The 22,601-nt window shown below is 50.7% G+C and overlaps 1 long non-coding RNA gene across 1 annotated transcript in view; it reads right to left on the reverse strand.

Annotated features, from left to right (window-relative positions):
- The window catches only part of LOC309835539, a 230,352-nt gene that overhangs the window by 181,454 nt on the left and 26,297 nt on the right, over positions 1–22,601 (reverse strand). The gene's annotated exons all lie outside the window — the stretch shown is intronic.

Below are 22,601 nucleotides of genomic sequence, written 5' to 3' on the forward strand. Positions count from 1 at the left end.
GTTCCCATCACTGCTGGCAGCTGCCAGACAGTCACGGGGCCCCACGGGAAAGGAAGTGTTCACGGGTTTTCTGTCACCAATCGGTTTGTAGGGCGGCTTTAGTCCTGGGGCTCACCACACCCAGACGATACAAGCTTAAGGAGAGGGAGATGACACATTGAAGGTGGGAAGAGAAAGCGATCTCCCCTCAGGACCTGTAACTCAGCCCCTCTACTTGTAGGGACAAAGAAAGAAATGATGGCTGAGGGCCTCCCATGTATCGATACCAGACACTGCATCTGTGAGAGGCTCATCCAACCACCTTTGACCTACGTACTATCGCATCCATTTTACAGATAAGGAAACTGAGGCTAAGGCAGGTTAAACAAATACCAGACCCAAGATCAACCTCATATGACTCTACAGCCCAGATCAGACTTTGCACCAATGCCTCCCAAGTTCAGCCTTGCCTGTCTACTCAATCCAGACAGAAAGCACAAAGATACTGAACAAGACCCAGTGGGGAATCGGATCTGTGTGAACAGTCCACAGGCTAGCTGTGGACATTTCTGTCCCAGCCTCAGAGCTTCTTATGCACTACGGCTTGTACTATACTGGCCACTTAGTTATTTAGGAGAAGTAGTCCAGGATAGTGGGAGGAAAGCAAGCTCAAGAGACAGAGACCGGGGCTCAAACTGTGACTCTGCCACTGTGTGACCGTGACCGAGTTGCTTAACCTACATGTCGATCCTTAGTAAAGAGCCTGTACCATCATGCCTGTATGGGTTGGCCAGCCAGGAAATGTTGGTTCTTATTTTTTCTTCCACTTTCCAATAAGATAAGGACCCACACTTAGTCGTTCTGTTTGTGCTAAGAATGCAAGAATACAGTTAGGGAGTTGGACAGCCATCACCTGAAATTGTGCAAAATGAGGGAGCCAACTGCCAACAAGCATGATAACACTGGGAGGAAAAAATACTCAGTTTTCCTTCCATTTAAAAGTGCCATTGGGATTCCCTGGTGGCGCAGTGGTTGAGAATCTGCCTGCTAATGCAGGGGACACGGGTTCGAGCCTGATCTGGGAAGATCCCACATGTCACGGAGCAACTAGGCCCGTGAGCCACAACTACTGAGCCTGCGCGTCTGGAGCCTGTGCTCCGCAACAAGAGAGGCCGCGATCATGAAGAGGCCCGCGCACCGCGATGAAGAGTGGCCCCCGTTTGCTGCAACTAGAGAAAGCCCTCCCACAGAAACGAAGACCCAACACAGCCAAGACTAAATATATAAATAAATAAAAGATGACTATTAATTAAAAAAATAAAGTAAAATAAAAGTGCCATTAAAAAATGAATCTTCAAAAAAAGAATCTTCAGGGCGTCCCTGGTGGCACAGTGGTTAAGAATCCGCCTGCCAATGCAGGGAACACAGGTTCGAGCCCTGGTCCGGGAAGATCCCACATGCCGCGGAGCAACGAAGCCCGTGTGCCACAACCACTGAGCCTGCATTCTAGAGCCCGTGAGCCACAACTACTGAGCCTGTGCACCACAACTACTGAGTCTGCATGCCACACTACTGAAGCCCGCACGCCTAGAGCCCGTGCTCCACAGCAAGAGAAGCCACCGCAGTGAGAAGCCCGCGCACTGCAACAAAGACCCAATGCAGCCAAAAATAAAGTAAATAAAATAAAAAAAAAATTTTTTAAATGAATCTTCAGGTATAGTAACAGGAGAAAGAGTCAGGAGTGGTCGAAAAGGTCACAGAAATGCTCTATATCAGATTTCACTCAAATTCATATGATATTGGCTACCTCGTGTGGGCCAGCCACGGTTCTAGAAACTCGGATCACCATCATTCCCTTACAGAAGACTGCACTGAAACTTTCAATCAAGACCAGAAACCCCACTTCAACATCTGGCCTTTCTGCCAATACTTCTGTCTTCAAAAAGCATCCACTTCAATACCACTCCCCGTCTCACTCACGCACCCACTGCAGGAGAGAACCTCAAGCTAAGAGACCTCACAGCCACCCTGCTGGCCTGAGTCTTCTGGGGTTTTACACTGTGAAGATAATAACTGAATTCAGATCCTGGGGCCTTTACAGGCAGCTCCAGCCAGGGTGGCCCTGGGAAAGTAGGACCCACCACCCACCCCAAGAGAAGCCAGAAATCCCAGTCTTCACACGAAATATATGGGCTGTTACGGTGAGTGATTTCAAACACAGGCCCAAGAAAACCCTATCGGAGCAGCCCAGTCAGCCCTGAGCATCCTCGCTGGCTGGGACCACCAAGGGCAGGAAGACTGGCGGAAGGCAGGACCACCAAAGGCAGGAAGACTACCTGCATCTCAGGGGCTGACCTGAAAGCGGTTCTCCACCTCACCTGGGGAGCTCATTACAAATGCAGATTCCATTCCCCTCACCCCCATGCAGATGTCCCCGCCCCCTCGCCCTTCCTGGGAAAAAAGGGGGGTGCTAGCACCCTGGTCTAGCCCAACTTCCTCTCTTTGTGTAAGGGATAACCGAGAACAGCAGAAAGAAAAGGACGCTCCCAAAACCTCCTGACTAAAGAGGGGGTACATCTAGAACCTGAACCCTAGGGGGCTTCCCCAGCACCCTGCAGCCTCAACATGGGTCTCCCCTCAGAGTCAAGGAGCTACTCAATCTCCTCGCACGGTGCCGCATCCCCGTGCCCGCCTCCCAGACACAGACCCTTGGGGGTCCGTCACTGTCAAGGCCTACAGCTGCTTTCTCCATCCCAGCGGCTGAAGTCCACGCCCCAGCTTGCCCTCAGGGCTCAGGCTGCAGGCTGAACCTACAGTGACAGCAGGACTCCAGATGCCACTTCAGTTTCCACTAGCTGCCACTATTAAGTGGTTTCCTGCACTGCTGACAGCTGCCTTCCATGGGGAAGACTCCAGCAGCTAAGCGGCAAAGGAGAGAAGAAAAAAAAAAGGAAAGAGAGGATGAAAGGAGCACACAAACCAATGAACTTGAATCAGAGAATCTAACATACAACTGAGGTCTGGGGTCAAACTCCAGACGCACCGCTCTCTAGCTCACGGGCCCTGAGCAAGTGTCCTCTACTAAACCCTCAGTTTCTTCCACCAGAAATGGGTATAAGGACAGAGCCTGACATCTTTGGACAGGAATTAACTGCACACAGCACAGTCAGTGCCAATACATAGATGTTACTGTCTCACCTGGTCCCTCACGGGGGTGGGTTTTCAAGGTCATTTCAAGATGCTCGCAAAATACGCAAGACACAGGAGATTTGAACACTCCTCCTGTGGCCCTGTCATGACAGGTGACCCGGCCGTCCTCCCCCAGATCTTGCCTGGTTCGCTCCTGCCCCAGCTTGCTAAACCTGCCCACGCTTCCCTCCTATAACTCAGCCGCTGGCTAGAGTCAAACTCCTGGGTTCTGGATCACGAAGGAATGCAGCCGATCCTGCGAGGAGGACTTGGGATGGGGCCTGTAACGGGGTGGGTGGGGCAAGAGAACTCGAGGGTGGCCAGCGGCACACTGGGTCAAACGCCCTTTCGGGCCCAGGCAAGTCCCACAAAGGACTCGCTGTGGAGGACAGGGCTGCAGGGTGACTCAGAGGCCACACTTCAGGACCGTGACTCAGCGGCCCGGTGCAGAACTGGCTGGCCCATCGCCCTAGAGCCACCCCCAGAAGCAGGGGGTCCCATGCCAGGCGGGCTGGGGAGAGTCAGTCCTGAGGAATGCCCCCTGCCCGCCCACCTGTGCCCACAGCTGGCAACTCATGCAGCTGGCATGCCAGGGTGGGAGTGGGGGGCCCCCACGTGACCCCATCTCCCTGCCGCTGCGCCAGGGTAAACAGGCGGGAACGGGAGCCCCGCTTCCCGGTCACGGGGCGAGTCCTGCCTGCACAGGGCTACTGGGATCGGAGGAGGGGGGCGGCCCGCGGGGCAGGAAATAGCCGGGATGCCCACTCACTGGCTTCTGGGGCCGTGCAGGGAGGTGGGGGGCGCCAGGACAGAGGAGGGCGGGGCTGGAGCATGCCCCTGGGGGACAGTGACCGCCAGCAGCGTACATTAGTCCGATGCTGTTCAGAGGCTTAACTAGCATCCGCTCCTCTGTCCCTCTCTGGATCCCTCTCTTTCCCCTCCTCCTTCTCCTCGTGTTCTCTCCCTACCCGCCTCTCTCTCACTCATTTTTACAGTTCAGTCATAAGCATTTCCCTTACAGAAAGCCTCTGCCACAGCCAGCAGCCCCCTCCGACTCACCGTGGGGCCTCCCCTGCAGCCCCCTTAGGTAAACCCAAGCCTCTACCGGCAGAAGCCCCTACACACCATTCTACCCCCCAAAATCCTAGGTCAATCCCACGCCACCTCTTCCAGGCAGCCTGCCAGAGATCCTCAAAGCCAGCCCTTCCCTTTCCCTGCCTGGCCTCCTACTGGGACAACTCACCTACTCACTCTCACTAATGCTCCGCATTTCCACTGCTGCTAGTTCTTTAGGAGGTTCCATGTGGCTTCCTCTCCTGGAGCCCAGGTCCCCCAGGACCCACTGTCCTTCCACTGTGTACTTCTAGGCTCTGGCAACAGACGATCTTGCCCATGAGAGATGCTCAATAACCTTACGCCCCCAACTTTTTCCAATCAGAAATCTCCAGAGCCTTAGAGAGAAGAGTGTTCATTCTCCCTGCAACTCTATACCCCCAGAGTCACACCTGGTCACTGTTGACTGAGCACCTCTCCACGCAGCTGGGCACTCACCACACCAGACGCCGCAGAAGCGGAAAGGGCCAAGACCCAGGAGCCCTGCCCTCAGGGGCCCCACTGTCCAAGAGGAGCAGACCTGTGAGGTCAGCTGCTATGGGGTTGGGAGGGAGGAGAAGCCAGGGCAGGTTCACTAATAGTAATAAAGGTCCGGCATCATCAGCTCACATCTTACTGAGCCCTTAGTTTGTGCCAAGGGCTTTACCTCCCTGAACGAACTGTCACAATTCCCTCTCTCACAGATGAGAAAGCTGAAGCCCAGAGAGGTTAATATCACACTGAAGATCACACAGCTGAATTCGAACCCAGGCAGGCTAGCACCAGGGGCCATGCACTAACCACTACACCTCACTGCCTCTTGACCCAAAGCTTCCAACAGATTAATGACATGACATATCTAAATGGGAGGTAAACGGGAGCCCGGGCGACCAGGCTGCTGTGAAACATGGCGGTTGGCTGGGACCGTAGCACAAGCATGACCATGTGAAAGAAGAAGGTTTTCCTGAAGATGAGGCAACTGAATCGGAAGAAAACCTTAAGTTTGGTGAAAGATTTGGATGCCTTTCCGAAAGTTCCTGACAGCTCTGTAGAGACTTCAGCCAGTGGGGGGTACAGTTTCTCTAACAGCGTTTACCACTATGGCTTTATTAACTATAATGGAATTTTCAGTATATCAAGATACATAGAAGAAGAATGAATATGAACTAGACAAGGATTTTTCCAGCAAATTGAGAATCAATATAGATATTACTGTTGCCATGAAGTGTCAGTATATTGGAGCAGATGTATTGGATTTAGCAGAAACAATGGTTGCATCTGCAAATGGTCTAGTTTATGAACCAGAAATATTTCATCTTTCGTGATAGCAAAAAGAGTGGCAGAGGATGCTACAGCTGATTCAGAGTAGACTGCAAGAACATTCACTTCAAGATGTGCTATTTAAAAGTGCTTTTAAAAGTACATCAACAGTACTTCCACCAAGGCGGGAGATTTTGTGAGACTATTTACTAAGAATTTACTGTGACATAATTTTAGTATTGGTTTACTCCTCTGAATCTTATATTTCTTAGAGAAAACGTAATCATTCTGTGTGATGAGATGTCTTTTTTTTTTTTTTTTTTTTTTGGACACACCATGCGTCATATGGGATCTTAGTTCCCCAACCAGGGATTGAACCCGCACCCCCTGCAGTGGAAGCGCGGAGACTTAACCACTGGACCGCCAGGGAAGTCTCAAGATGTCTTTTTCACTCTTAAATTTATGGCCTGTGATATTGATCAGGATTATCCCAAATATTATTTTCATTTAATTTTTCTCTTTTATGTGTGTATGGTATACCTTCATATGAAATTGTACTAGGTTTTAAGAACAAATTAATTTCATTTACCATTATGAGGATGTATAAACTTTGGTTAGGAATTTCATGTTTTTATTTCACTTTTTGTCTCTTTTATAGATTAGAAGAGCTGATATTTGGAAATGCTATAATCATGAAAATGATCATTTAAATTTAAAACCATACAGAGGTTTTACATTTGCTTAGGAAGAAAATGTTATTGTCTATTTGGAGTTAAGTGGCATGCCCTTCCCTTACTCATTCTTTTTCCCAACGCTTCCTGTCCCCTAAAGTACCAGAAACAGGATAAAACCATGTCTCTGTTGGACTAGTAATTCTTTACTTTTAATTTTTCTTCTCTCATTAGACTTAGTCCTCTGGTTAAATTTGAATAACCTTGAAATTTTATATTTGTGTAAATAAAATATATATAATAATTATGTAATTTTTTTCATTTTGTAGATGGTTTTTTTTTTTTTTTTTTTGCGGTACGCGGGCCTCTCACTGTTGTGGCCTCTCCTGTTGTGGAGCAGAAGCTGCGGACGCGCAGGCTCAGCGGCCATGGCTCACGGGCCCAGCCACTGCGCGGCATGTGGGATCTTCCCGGACCGGGGCACGAACCCGTGTCCCCTGCATCGGCAGGCGGACTCTCAACCACTGCGCCACCAGGGAAGCCCCTGTAGATGCTTTTGAATAACTGTGTAGACTTCAAAAAAATAACTAAATGAACCGAATTTAGATAACTCACAGGAGCCCCAAGCTTCCTCGTGGCAGGGACAGTCGTCCAGCCGGCCAAGCCGCCAAGAGCCTCTCCAGCGGGCCGCTGGGCTCACAGCCCCTTGCAACAGGATGCAGGGTTAGTGCGATGTGGTTTTGCGATGCCTCCCAGCTCTGCCTGGAAACTGCAGACCTGCCCTGTGCCAGCTGCACTCACCGCTGCTTCAGTTGGGGATCGTTCACTGAATAAACACAACTAACCACCACAATCACTGCTGCTGTGATTCAGCCCCAAGGATTCTAAAGTCAGAAATCAAGGCAGCCCCCCCAGTGCCCCTGAGCCTGAGTACGGGCTCCCTAAATCACAGATGGTTGGCTGACAGGCAACCCAGCTCCAGGGCATCCTCGCAAAGCACCAGTGGAGCTACAAGCACTTGGGAATCTAGATGAGCCCTCACCTGAGCGACTGCACTGACTCCACACCTAGGACGGCGAGAGTAGAGACGGTGATTACAGCCTGGGAGAGACGGGCTGGAGAAACCTGATAGGTGCCTCCGATGCGGCCAGTCCACAGAAGAGCAGGGCACAGAGCCCAGGAAGACCACTTGTGCCAACCTCACTCCTGCATGGAGAAATCATGGTCTAGAGAACCTAGTGACCTGACACGGAATGAATCAGGTCTCATCTCTGCCACTCCTGACCCCTGGTCCAAAGTGCCCCTCCTCCAAGGCTGAGATGAAATGACCCCTGCCTCTTAAACTGAGCCCTTCGCTCCCTGGCCTGCGTCCTCTCACTGGAGACAGAAGAGGCCACATCTCTGCTCTGGATTGGAGCATCGTGGACTGGATGGCCGTCACCTGATTCTGTCCTGAAGCCTGCGAGGTGCGAACCACCATCTCCGGCAGACAGATGAGGCCCATGACGGGGTCCTCAGCGGTCACATACAGGTCACACAGCTTGGGACTGGTCTGGAGAAGCTCAGGAATATCCCACTGCACGACCTCTGTCCTTCCCACACAACCACAGTGCATCCCAAAGAAAGTGAAAAACCTCCGCGGAAAGGTACCCACTCCCAAACACGTTGACCTGACCAACACGCACAAGAGGCTACGGTGACAAAAAAGTTCGTAAATTATTCACAACACCCTTATTCACTGTCACCGACCCCCATAAAGGTCTCATATTTAAAATTTAGGAGACATTCCCCAGTTTTTTGAGTTTGTTTTTATTCCTCTGCCTTCTTGCTTTCATATAAAATGTTTAGACTTTTCTGAGAAGGGATAGTTAGGGAGTTTGGGATGGACATGTATACACTACAATATTTTAAATGGATAACCAACAAGGACGTACTGTATAGCACAGGGAACTCTGCTCAATATTCTGTAACAACCTAAGTGGGAAAAGAATTTGAAAAAGAATAGATACATGTATATGTATAACTGAATCACTTTGCTGTACACCTGAAACTAACACAACACTGTTGATCAACTATACTCCGATATAAAATGAAAAGTTAAAAAAAAAGAATATAGGGGAATACTTCCAAATTAAAGTTCTGTTTCAAAGCAAAAAACAAAAAAAAAAGGTTTAGACTTTTCTGGAACAGCATGTTCTTAATTTAAGGCAAAGAGATTACGACCCACCGATAAGTCTACACAAGAGACCAAAGGACAAAATTCACATCATCTGTCTTACGATGCTCAGCCCCATGTGTAGACACGATGTAATTATGTGCTTTGACAACTGCCATGAGCTCCACGAAGATTAGGCAAAGCGACTGTTCTCGATATTCAAAGCCAGCTCTGCACCGGTCCACACCATTGCTGTGTCATTAAGCCAAATCACAGCGTCTGGGTATAAACATCAGGTGTTTTTATTAGTCGTTATCTTTTTTAGAGTCCCTGAACCAGGAGCAGTGGCATCATCACCGAAAGCACCACCCGCATGACCCCAACAGGTACACACGACCAAGTTCCAGGTCAAGGTTCAGATGTTGTATCAGGGAAACCAGAGAGATTAAAAATCTTTTACAAAATAAAGGTTCCTTACCAATGTCAAACTGCTGCTCCCCAGTTACCTATTTTGTAAACTGGATGTCTGACCATCAGGCTCCCTTCAAAGGAGGCACAAGCTTTGACTAACTGCCCGTTTAAAAAGTTCCCAGGCCTGGGGCTTCCCTGGTGGCGCAGTGGTTGGGAATCCACCCACCAATGCAAGGGACATGGGTTCGAGCCCTGGTCCAGGAAGATCCCACATGCCGCGGAGCAACTAAGCCCGTGCGCCACAACTACTGAGTCTGCACTCTAGAGCCCGCGAGCCACAACTACTGAGCCCGTGAGCCACAGCTAGTGAGCCCGCGTGTCTAGAGCCCGTGCTCCACAACAAGAGAAGAAATGAGAAGCCTGCATACCACAATGAAGAGCAGCCCCCGCTCACCGCAACTAGAGAGAGCCCACGCGCAGCAGCAAAGACCCAACGCAGCCAAAAATAAATAAATTAAAAATAAATTTAAAAAAAAAAAGAAGTTTCCAGGCCCTCACGGCTGCCACACGGCCATGCAAGCCCCACGTGCCAACGCGCACACGCACGTGCCGCCACACGCAGGCACACACACAAGCACACACAGTCTCCTTTCTCCTATTTTTAAGGTGCCCTGTTTCTTCTTCTACCCACCGTTACCTCACCGGTGTGGCCCGGAGTGTGATGACATACCTCTTGGGGACCACAGGGCCCTGGAAGTTTCTGCAGGATCCTACCTTTATCTGATTGAAAACCCGTCTTTCCGCCTCCTGGGAACACCCTGTTCTAAAAGCCAGGCGAGGGGGCAAGTTCTGCCTTATCCTCAGGGACTCAAAGGATGCCAGCCTAGGAAGACCCTGGGAGGTTTTTCACTCATGGTTTATCTGGGTCCATCCCCAAACTGCCCTGACCCCACTACAGACTCTTGAGAAGGTAAAGGTCTTCTGAGGTCTAAGAAAATGAACAGAAAACAGTAAGTTTTAAGTTTACAATGTGATGAGATTTGATACATGTATATATTGTAAAATGATTACCATAAGATGCTGGTTAACACCTCAATCACTTCACATAGTGACAATTTTTATGTGATGAGAGCACTCGAGGGGACCCCTGGGATCTGACCCCCGGCTGTATCTGCAACCCCAGCTCCCTACAAGATGGCCCACATCCACACACTGGGCTAGGACTTAGCTCCCCTTTCTTGTGTCCCAACAACATCCCAGAGGTCCCTTCCATGCTCGCCTGGCACCATCTCCCCTGCCAGGCTGGGCCACACCTGGGTTCCTACCACCATGTCCCAGCTGTGGGCACCTGGGCACATGACATGACCTCTCTGAACCTCAGTCCTCTCATCTGTAAGGTAGAAATGACTCACAGGGTATTGAGAGAATCCAATGAGGCCATGATTGTTTTTCTGCTTATTTTTAGATAAACTTGAGTTTTTAGCCCGGTTTTAGATTTTACGGAAAAATCTAAGTATAGCACAGAGAGTTCTCACACACTTCACACCAAATTATATTATCATATACCTCCACCCCTACTGCCATCACATATTAGTATTAGATGACACATTTCACACAGTGAACCAATACTGATACAATATTATGAACGGAAGTCTGCCCTTGATTCAGATTTTCTTAGTCTTTTCCTAATAGTCATCTTCTGTTCGAGGATCCCATCCAGGACCCCACATTACATTTAGTCCTCTCTTCTCAGGCTCCTCTTGGCTGTGGCGTTTTCTCAGACTTTGCTTATTTTTGGTGACCTTGCCAGTTTTAAAGAATATTGGTCAAGTATTTTATAAATGTCCCTCCATTGGGATTTGTCTAAGCTGTGCTGATGGTACATACCCTTGACGTGAATGGATAAGAAATGGCACTTAGGGCTTCCCTGGTGGCGCAGCGGTTGAGAATCCGCCTGCCGATGCAGGGGACGCGGGTTCGTGCCCCGGTCTGGGAAGATCCCACGTGCCGCATAGCGGCTGGGCCCGTGAGCCATGGCCGCCGAGCCTGCACGTCCGGAGCCTGTGCTCCGCAGCGGGAGAGGCTGAAACAGTGAGAGGCCCGCGTACCGCAAAAAAAAAAAAAAGTGATGCCACCTCTGTGGTCTTCCTCCCCAAAACCCATAACCCCAGTCTCACCTTAACAAGGTCATGAATTTTTAAAATAAAATGTATGATAGATAATACACTCAATATGGTTCAAAATTCAAACGATGCCCAAAGACCCACAGTCAAGTCACCTGCGTGCCCCCTTCCCTCTCTGCCCAGCCGCCCACCTCAACACTCACAGGCTTTCACTTGTGTTAGTTTCTGGGGTCTCCTTACAGAATCGGGGCAAATACAAACTCTTACAACCCTGCCACACACGCACACGTTTTACACAGCTCACTATTCTGCTCCTTGCTTTTTTTCTCAACGACACATCCCAAGATCTGCCCGCGTCATGCACACAGCACTTCCTCACTCTTCCACACCTGGTCCACTGTGCCAGGGCCATCGTTCACTGAATGAACTAGTCTCCGACTCACAGACGTTTGATTTCCATTTAGTCCTCTATATAGAGAGTCCATATAAATGCTCCTCCACACATACCGTGAATAATCGTGTGCACTGTTCGTTTCACACAAATATTGGCAGGTACATCTCCAGGAAAAGCATCCCCACGTGAAGCTGCTGGGTCAAAGACCACGCGCATGTGCAGTTTGGATAGGGAACGCCAAAGTGGCCCCCGACGGGGCTGGACCCACGCGATTCCCTCCGGCGACGGACGCACGCGGGGCTGCTGCTCGGCAGCTCTGTCTGCCATCCAGGACGTGACCAACTTGTGCATTATGCGATCTTCATAGGAAAAAGTGGCATTTTTCATTTACATTTCCATTTTTATGACAGGGTAGATGGGCTTATGTTCAGGTGCTATTCGATGAGATTCCTCTTCTGTGAAGTGTCTTCAGATCCTGGGCTGCCCCTCGGCCACGGGCCAGGCTCTGTAGGTGCTACACATCACATGCGCTCAAGTTGTGGAACGCAGACTGAGGAAGTCCAGAGCGAGAATGCAAGGCTAAGAATCAGGACCGTTCCAGAAGGGAAAAGCTCAGCCGTGGCTAGAGTGGCCAGGGAAGGTTTCACATCTGGAAGGTGGGACGTAGCCAAGGCCTCCAAGTTTCTTCTGTTCCTTGGAGAGATGGGCAGAGAGAAAAGGACCTCACTCAGAAGGAGCCCCGCACAGGTAAACGCTCCAGGGAGACCTGAAGAGACAGCAGACTCTGGGGTCTGGTTAGAGAGAGGGAAAGACTAAAGGCAGCACGGATGCCGGCCAAGGCCTCGAAGTCACGCCAAGCAGACCACACAGCTGGGTCTCACGGTGCAAGTGGAGGGGAGCGCAACGCAAACGTCCTTTCTTTACGTTCTATTGGTATTTTGACAACAGTTACTGTGTCCGCTTTTATGACTGGTTAGTTCAGTGGCTTTTAAGGCTTCAATCACCTGAAGAGCCTTTAAAACACACCTTGCAGCCCTGAGTGGGGTCCGGGATGTGTACTTGGCAAAGGGTCCCAGGTGGGTGGACATCTCTAATAAAGGACCACTCCTGGCCCCAAGGTTGACAGGGGTGGGGAGAGCCCTACCTGGGCCCCCAGGGAGAACAGGATCTTTCAGAACCTCAGGTTAGATGGGAAGGTGAAGCTTTGACAAACAGGAATGACCTTTCCTCAAGTTCTGTTCAGGACAGAAAACCACTGGTGCTGGAGAGACGTCCACACTGGAAAGCTCTCTCGCACTCACGACTCTGTGCCATGCCTTGAGGCTGTGGACTGGGTGGGAAATGGAACATTCCGTTCCGCAAATATCTCAGGTCCGCTAAGAATTCTGCCCCAGACCAGAGACACCCTGGGCCGTTCCTCTGCGTATCTGATGCATTATTTATGCTCCTGCCAGCGTCCGGAGTGTGCTGGGTCACGCCACTTGTATAACCTCCTCTGGCAGATGGAGGATGGCAAGGTTGAGTCAGCTACGTGTGTGCTCAGGGTCAAGGGCTAGCGCTCTTCGATTTCTAGACTCAAATAATATCTTTGTCACGTCATTCCTCTCCCTCCCAGGATACAGCTGGTCTAGGATGTCAAATGCATCTAGACCTCCTCTTCCCCTCTACCTTCTCCTCTTCACCCCAGCCAGTCCACCAAAGAGACAAGCCAATTATCTTGGGGAGTGTCTGCTCAAAAGCCCTGAGGGTCCCTCTAGTCCCTAAAAACTCAAGATCATACTCTTCACTTAGGCCATTAACGCATCCGTAAGCCAGCCTTATGCTCCCTCCCCAAGCTCATCCCCGACAGCTCTTACTCAGCCCATCAGCTCCAAGGAAAGGGGTCATCTCAGCACCCACAATGAAGCCTTTCCTTCTGTCCTCCAGTGTCAAGCCCCCTCACAACACACACCCTCCACGCGCTCTCCAGACCATAAGAAGAGCTCAATTCCCATCCCTCCTTCCTGATGAAATCTTTCCCCATCACTGCAATCAACACCCCACACAGAGCACCTGCCAGGTTACAGGCACCATCCCAGGCAATGAGATGCCTATGAAACACAGGTTCATCCCCATGGAGTTCAGTCTAGTGGATGAGACAGACATTCTGACGCAAGGGGATGAGAAGGGCTCTGTTCAGTTACTACAGGCGGCTATCAAGTCTACCCCAAGTCTGGAAGTCAGGGAGAACTTCCTGGCGGAGGCAGCACTTGAGTTGCTGCATCTTTAAGAAGCAAAGAGGATTACGTTGCAGGAGGGTTGTGTGGCTTGTAGAAGTAAGGGAGGAGGAGAGCTCAGTTCCGAAGGCCCCGTGGGTAAGGGAGAAGAGAGAAACAAGCCGTGTGCACGGTTGGAGCAGAAGCGCCAAAGAGCAGAGATTGCTCCACAGTTATTATTCAGACCAGTCGTGAGGCTGCAATTAGCACTGGCTTTCCCAGGCAGCTTTCCTATTCACAGGGGCACCAAATTCAGCTAACTAATGCAAATAGAGCCTCTGAATAACACAGACATGCATCAATAATTCAGAGGCCAGGAGGCTCCCCAAAAGAACCATGAAGACCATCAAGAGTCCCCCGCCCAGGGCTTCCCTGGTGGCGCAGTGGTTGAGAGTCCGCCTGCCGATGCAGGGGACGCGGGTTCGTGCCCCGGTCCAGGAAGATCCCACATGCCACAGGGCGGCTGGGCCCGTGAGCCATGGCCGCTGAGCCTGCGCGTCCGGAGCCTGTGCTCCGCAACGGAAGAGGCTACAACAGTGAGGCCGGCGTACCGCAAAAAAACAAACAAACAAACAAACAAACAAAAACAAAAGAGTCCCCCGCCCGGATTTAGCAGCTTCAGAAGGCATGGCCCTTGAGGCTGAGCTCTGGAAAGAAAGGGGCTTCTCTCAAGGAATCTGTCCCAAGTTCCGCATGAGGATCTCTAAGTCTGCCCAGGAAGATGAGCAATTCCGACCTCGTATAAAAAGCGAGCATCACTCACGAAGTGTTTGATTGTTGAACACCTGGCCCATTAGAAACCTCTTCCAGCCACATCACCTGTTTTCATCCTCACAGCAACCTGAGTGGTAGCAGGGTCCTGCCTGTGGCTTCTGCAGACCAGGAAGGCGGCACTCTCACCTGAGGGCGTGTTGGACGATATGACAGAAGGTTCCAGAGAAAGGATTCTGACCTGGCCCTTGAGCCCTTCTTGCTGTCCAGTAGTGAATCTAGGACGTCTGGAACAGGGCAGACCCATGGAGGCCACTTAGTCCAGGTCCCCTCGGTATCCAGTGAAGGACAGGTGGCCAAGCTGGGTCAAGATGCCGATGCTCTAAGATTGATTAATCAACAGGGGGATGAACCAGGTCTTTTCTGAAGCGAGAGGGAGCACTCATGCACACCAGTTCCTGTGGACCCAGCTGGGCCCCGCATAGGTGACCTTCCAGGGAGCTGGGTCTGGGAGCACACACTGTGACTCAGAGACATGGCCTTTCCACGAAGAGTCAAGAATTGCTGCCCGGACTGGGGCCTTAACAAATTCAGTGTGAAGTCCCGTCAAAGAGCAAAACAGTTTTCCAGCTTTTGTCTTAAAAACCCAAAATGGATAAAAGGTCACAGGAAAGCCATAAAATTCCAAGGATGTAAACATAAACCATGCAACTTAAAAAATAATAAATAGGGGACTTCCCTGGTGGTCCAGTGGTAAAGAATCCGCCTTCCAATGCAGGAGACCAGGGTTCGATCCCTGGTCAGGGAACCAAGATCCCACAGGCCGCGGGGCAACTAAGCCCGTGCGCCACAACTACTGAGCCCGCGTGCCTCAATGAGAGGGCCTGCGTGCCGCAATCTACAGAGCCCATGCGCTCTGGAACCCACGCGCCACAACTAGAGAGAGAAAACCCGCGCGCCACAACTCGAGAGAAGCCCGCGTGCCGCAACTAACACCGAACGCAGTCAAAAAAATAAAAATAAAATAAAAAATAAGGAAAATAATAAATAAATAAAATATTTTTAAAATAATAAATAATAAAAAAGACTAATAGTAGTTAATTAAAAAATGTTTAAATGCACTAAAATGCCTTTGCAAATAAAAATGCAGGTGTACATCTCCTTGGTCAGACGATAGGGTACACAAATGTTGCTGTGATAAGGAGCACACAGGGTCTGGGGTCAAGACCTGGCTTCTCCATGGATCCCACTTCAGGCATGGTGTCCAGTCTCTTGCCTTCTCATCTGACCACCTATCAAATGGGGCCAGCAGTATCTGCTTCCCTTCCTCCTGGCCACTGAGAGATGGATAAAGATAGAATTCTGAGTTGAAAGGAAATTCACTGAGTGTGTACTATGTGCCAAGCACCTCGCCTCACTCCCAACAGCCCTAGATGGCTATCATCCCCATTTTACAGGAGGGTAGACTGAGACTCAAGGACATTAACACTCGGCCCCAAACCATCCGTTCCCGGGGCAAGCTCTGGGGGATAAAAAAGATGAGAAAGAGGATTCCTGCCAGCAAAGGGTTTCTGGTCTACTTGGACACAGTGGTAGAAATGGACAGAGAAAGAAGTTGTTCGAGCCCCAGCCCTCCCTCCTCACTCAGTAGCCCCCTTGAGATGGACCCGAGACCCACAAGCGTGCCCTCCCGCCTCTGGGCATCTGTGAGAACCAGCTGACCAAAAGGGACTTGGCTGCTCTTTGGCCTGAGAAGACGCCAGGCAACGCTTCATGCCTGGCTGGGCTGGACCAGCCTCCCACGTGGGCAGGGCCACTTCGGGGAACTCAACCAGACGAGAAGGGCTCCGTGCGCCCAGCTCTGGGAGCGGCAGGAGTGGCCAGGGCTGTCCCACCAAGGTGTGGCCAGTGCAGTAAGCACACGACCTTTGTCCCTTCAGAGTCTGTCTACCAGCATCCCACACTATTTTAAGGCCTTCTGAGATCCAAACAGGATTCCGGGCTCGCCAGGGACAGTCTGTAAAAGTTTTCCACTGGAACAAAGATTTCAATGCTGTAACTCAAAGCATGACTTTACAATGGGATCTGATTATCAAGAGCTCCAGAATATCCTCTTTCGAGACGCACTGCTCCTTTCTCTTTCCTGTCCTTTACGGGCTGGCAGGCACACAGCACGTAGACCAGGCAAATGCCTCACCCAGGGGTTTGGAGGAGGACCGGTTTCTCCCGGGGGTCGGCTCTGGGGTCCCAGCACTCATCGTAAGGGGCCTCTGTCCACACCCACCACAGAGACATTATTGTGATGGTAGCGTTGATATTTAAGCACATCTGCTCCAATCCTGCACTGGCTTCCCGCTTCCTTCCAAACAGAGCCCGAAGGCTGCCCGTGGTGTGGACCCCCATCCCCCTGACCTCCCCCCCGACCCACCTGCTCGTTCCTCTCCAGCCACGTGAACTCCCCACTCTCTGGGTTATTCTCCTGCTGCCCTCTCCCCACAGCTCCAGTCCGGGGCCTACCCTTCTCCACCGCACTCTGTACCAAGCAAGCCTAGGGGCTCCATCCACCACCCCCGATGCACCGGCTGTCAGCTGAGTTCAGCCAATGGGAGGCACCAGCAGGAGGCTAGAGGGCGGAAAGAGGAAGTGTTTGGGGTAGAAATTCCGGGACCCCCCTCCACGGGGCAGAGCCTGGGCCCTACCACACTACAGCCCTGCCGAGCGGCCCCTCCTCTGCCGCCCTTGCCGGGGCCGGGCCTGCACGATGCTCCATGTTGGTTCTTAAACTGCCAAACCTCTGTCCACGGCCCCTTCATCAAACCCTCCTCAGCTGAGCCAACTGGGACGCTGCCTCATGCAACCTCCCACGCCTGGTCTGGGCATCTCCTGGGCTCTCTGCCTGCGGTCTTCCCCCAGCTACTGGCCGATTCATTCCCCAACTTCGTTCCTGTCTCTGAACACCTGCCCCTCTAAGCCGTCTCTCGTTTTCTTTTTCTCCGTAGTGCAAATTACTTCCTAACATACTCTAACTCCCACCCCCTCTAGATTTAAGTGCCATCAGGGCACGAACTTTGTTCCCAACGCCAAGAGCGGGGCCACGTGAGTGTTTCCTACTTGTTGAATGAATCTGTTAACGGACACTTATAAGGCTGAGCTCGTTAGCTGTGGCCATCACAGGACGAACAAGTATTTACCGAGCACCTGCCGCATGCCAGATTCTGTTAAGATGCTACGGATACACGGTGGCCAACACAGTAACACGCCAGCCCCCACTCAAAAGAGCATCTTCCAACTCTGGCCTGCTCAGTCCAACCCTGCCTCTGAGGGTCTGTGTCCAGATCTGGAGCCTGAATGTCCTTGTAGATTAGCTAGCTGCCTGCAAACACTCAGCCTGCCTGATAGTAAAGGCACAGAACTGCTCTCCCAGGCCATCTGGACCCTCCACTAGGCAGCTGACTTCAGATGTTTGCAAATAAGCCAGGGTGGGGTGGCGCGGGCGGGGTGGGGGCGGGGGAGATCTGATTTGAAGTGGGAGCTCAGGTTACTCTGTGTCCTGTGCTGGCTTCTAATGACTTCGGGATTGCTCAAGTCAGGTGTGACAGGTTCAAATCCCTGCCCCACTACTCACCAGCTGCATGACCTCGGGCCAGGTACCTTACATTTCTGAGGCCTCAGTTTCCTCATCCGTAAAATGGGCAGAATCATCTTTAGTTTTCCCGGAATGACCATGAAGATTCAATACTCTTGACTGTGAAAGGTCTGGCACAAAGCAAAACGGCACCAAAAAAAAAAAAAAAAAGCAGCAACAGCTATCATTGTGTCTCTGAAGGGTAAATGCTGGGATAATTTCCCAATGCATTATTTTTAATAGCATGCATACATGGGGTGGGGCGGGAGAGGAAGTTCCAAGCTAAAGAAACATTAACTATATTTAGTCATTCCCAAGGACCTGGTTCTGTGAAGTTTTAGGGATATAATTCATGAGTTTGAGAAACCTGCCTTTTAAGGAAAAGAGAGCTTTTGCCTACTTTGAGGTGTCACCCAATTGTGTACAGAGGTGGCATTACAATCAAAGGCATCCTGGTCTTATATAAAGGTGACAGCGTTGAGGGGACATACATGTGGTTTTCAATACATGCCATCACTTCAGGAAGTTAAATATCGGTCCCAATTACGGACCCACTAAAATCCATGCATGGAGCACCCTGCTCCAGGTTTAATTCTCACTTGCACTACACGCCCATCTGTCGTGGGTCCTCTGCTCAGCACCGTCCTCATCCTGGGACCCAGGATGCAGAAGCAGCCACCATCTGGAACCCTCCGCCCACAGTAGCTGAGGGAAGAGCATATGGGACGCTTAAAGCTTCCACCAGGAAGTGACACCCATCTGCTCACATTTGATTGGCCAGAGCATGTCACATGACCCAGCCTCACTTCAAGGAGGAGGGATGCAACCCCACCCATAGAAAGAGGCGCAGTGATACAGTGATATTGAGCAGTGATACAGTTTACGACAGGGACCTTTTTTTTTTTTTTTTTTGCGGTACGTGGGCCTCTCACTGTTGTGGCCTCTCCCGTTGCGGAGCACAGGCTCCGGACGCGCAGGCTCAGCAGCCACGGCTCATGGGCCCAGCCGCTATGCGGCATGTGGGATCTTCCCGGACCAGGGCACGAACCCGTGTCCCCTGCATCAGCAGGCGGACTCTCAACCACTGCACCACCAGGGAAGCCCAGGGACCTTTTTTTAATTTCTCTTTCTAACCCGGCTCACCTAGCACAGTGTCTGACAAACTGTCAAGACACTCCGAAATGTTCCTTAAATAAATGAACAAATGCTTCTTTGTGCTTGACCTTCAGTGCCTGCTTATGAGACCCACAAGAAAGGCAGACCCGTCACTGGTACATTAACCCAGCAGTTAACCTCCCAGCCTGTGGCGACGCCTCACTGCCTGGGTTCAAATCGCAGCTCTGCCTTTTATTACCTGGGTGACCTTGGAGCAAGTTAGTCAACTTCTCTGTGCCTCATGTTCTTCATCTGTCAGATGGGGATGGTGCTAACAGTACTTAGAACATAGGGCTGTTACGAGGATAAAATGAGTTAATTGACAGACAGCACTTAGAATTGCACCTGGCATGTGGTGCAATTTATAGAGTGGTAAACACTCTATAAATAAAAGCTATTATTATTACTATTATCACTGGAGGCAGGTTTTGTTTTGATCCCATATGGTTTGAGCTGAGTCACCTGCTTTAATTCCTCAATAGTCCTCCAAATGACAAACCTTCAAACTACATGGCCCCAATACTTTCCAAGTACAGGCCCACTATGGACATCTGTCTACAGCCTCCCGAGACAACTGCTTTGGAAAGGACCACCCTCCGTCTCCAGGCAAATTATGACGCAATACATAGTTATATACACATTGTATGTATATACATATTATTAATATATTTTATAATGTTAATGTATTTTAAAATATTAATTATATTTTATACACACAACATATACACATATATGTTGTGTGTATATATACATGTGTGTGTGTATATATATATATATTAAATATTACATCTGATATCCACAACCCCACCCAAAACAAAGTCAAGGAAGCAATACATGGACCCATCACATCCGGCAGCCCCACACTTAACGAATGCTGGGACCCAGTGTGAATCCTGGCTATGAGCAAGTCCCTCCCCTGGGCCACCCTCACCTGTAAAGTAGGGATTCTTATCCCACCGCCTCATAGGATAACTCTGGAGTAGACAAAACCAAAGTAAAAGGAAGGACCGTTTTGCCCAGCACACAAGAGGGGCTCAATCAATATTAGTTCTCTTTTCCTCTTTAATAAAACAAAATGCTTGACATGGAAAACTCAGGAAATTTTACAGGAATAATATAAAGTTATCTGCAGCCTCCTAAAAACAATAAATCAAGGGCATTTTTCAAAAAGTCCATTTTCCAAGAGCAATAATGGTTCATGAGGCCATGATGAAGTTTCTAAACTTCCCCTTAATTTCCGGTTTTCAAAAAAAAAAAAAAGTGCTTAAATGATAAAATGTCAGCAGCTGAGGTGTGTCCACCCTCAACCTTTTTTGATTCTTTCCAGGTTAAAGGTGTTGTTTGAAGCCCAGTCCTTCACCAGCAAGGCCTGAGCCCAGCCTCTTCTCTCCCACCTGGTGGCCCCAGCCAGATGGCATCTCCTTAGTCAGCTCATCCATGGCTCGCCTGTGGGTACTGGGTGGTAATGACGGCTGCCCTGGGGAGAAGGGCGTTTGTCAGTCGTGAAATGGAACAATACTCCAAAGAGCTCTGGCATTTGCCAGGCAAATAGTAACTCAGCCTCGGGAGCCCTGGCTTCTGGCCCCGTGGACTTGAGCCCACTTGAGTCCGTATTGTCCGGTGTGGGACAGGCTAGTGAATGCTAATTGTAACGTGAACCAGCCATGCCCACCTACCCCTCCAGCTAGAGGACTTCATTGCATCACCTGGCATGGAAGCTTTGTAAAAAGGGAGCGAGTGAGAGGACCATCTCCTCTCTCTCCTGCCTCATCACAGCCTCCCTAAACATGGTGCAGGAGTTAACTGTCGAGACCCTGCAGCCCTGGTGCCCAGGTTCGAAGCCAGGGCCCCCTGCTTACTGTCGGGGAAACAAATTTCTTAACCTCTCTGTGTTGTCTTCTCCTCTGTAAAATAGACACATAACGCACATAAAGCAGTGCCTGACGCAGTGCAAGCGCTCAGTAAGTTCTCATTATTTTATGATTAGCAATTAGCATTTTTCCCTTCATATCCAGCCTCTAGAACTGTCTAGTTCTGGTCCGCTCCAGTGGGGACATCCCATTTTCTTCCACAATGAAGGAACTCAAATGCAGTCCCTCAAAAGTTCAGACGACACGGTTCAGCCTTGACCTGACCCTCTATAATCTGCACTCAAGCATTCATTCATTTTTCATTCGTGCAAGAATATTTATTAACCACACACTAAGCGTCAAACGGCACAGAGAACAAGAAGGTCAGAACCACAGCTTCTACCCTCTAGTGGAGGAGACACAGCAAACTCAAGAAGCAAAATACATCAATAAAAGTTGTTTGAAGACTGTGATTGGTGCCATGACAAGTATCAGCAGCGTCTGGTGATTCAGAATAACAGAGCCTGGGGAAGGGGCCTATGAGATGAAGCGGTCTAAGCAGGTGACCGAAGTTGAGATGAGAAGGAAACAGCCTTTCAAAGAGCTGGGGGAAGAGTGTTCCTTCCGGGAAGAGGGACCAGCGAGTGCCGTGTCCCGTGGCACGTAGCGTCGGGTGTCAGGGAAGCAGCAAGAGACCGGGGTGGGAGGGCAACTAGATGAGGCTGGGTGATGGGCAGGGCCGCTCAGGGTTTCCTAAGAGTGAGGGGTTGACAGGGGGAGGCTGTGGAGGGTTCAAGCGGCAACATGACACGACTCTGCCTGCTCAGACGTGTAGAATGGGCTGTAAAGGGGCCAGGGTGGAAGCAGGGGGACCAGTCAGGTAATAAACTGCATACGGGCAGTGGAAGATGAAGGTGGCCTGCACTGGGGCGGGTAGCATCAGAGGCAGAGAGGAGGGGACTTTGGAGGGAGAATGCTCCCTCAGGATGCGACATGAGATCCTTAACTTCGGCGTTCCCTGTGAGCCGGTAAGCCATCCGACGCACGCTCAGGGCTCACCCTAGAGCCCTGCGTGCGGGGCCCAGCCACCTGGGTTGTAACAAGCCCTCCAGGTGCTTCGGATGTCCACTCAAGTTTGAGAAGCCCTGGACAGGAAGACTGATAATATTAACCAACATGCAGTTGTGTCCCCAGGGGAATGCCTTCCTCTCCCTCTAGGGCCAAGCAAACCCCAAGCCCAGTGGCCAAGATACTGAGATCCTCAAGGTGGTTTCTAGAAAATAATTTGTCCATGGGGTCGATGTCTACCTACCCCGGCTGGGGCCAGCCCTGGCCAGGCCGGAGGGCGTGGGAGGGACTGGGCAGGGGGAGCAAGCAGAAGGGAGCTGGCATGACCAACTCTGGGGGTCCAGAGCAGAGGGCAACCGGGCCAGGAAACGCTCAAACTCCCCTGCAGCCACTGTCATGGCGGCCACACTCCAGTCCCAGGAGAAGAATGCCGGCAATGTCTCAGATACGGGGGCAGGGTCGTCCTGAGGTACAAAGGACTACGGAGTGCCTGCTGGTGGACCAAAAGTGACCTATGGAATCTGACTGAATCCCTCAGCAAGCCTTGTAGCCCTTGCCCACTTATTCCCTGGAGCTCAGCAGGGCCCAGCAGGCTATGGGCAACTAGCAGGTAACAGAGTCAGGACCCAGAGGCGCAGAGGCCAGAAAAACCATTCCCTTCGT

This window comes from Grampus griseus (genome assembly GCF_964374135.1).
Source record: "Grampus griseus genome assembly, chromosome: 17".
NCBI lineage: Eukaryota > Metazoa > Chordata > Mammalia > Artiodactyla > Delphinidae > Grampus > Grampus griseus.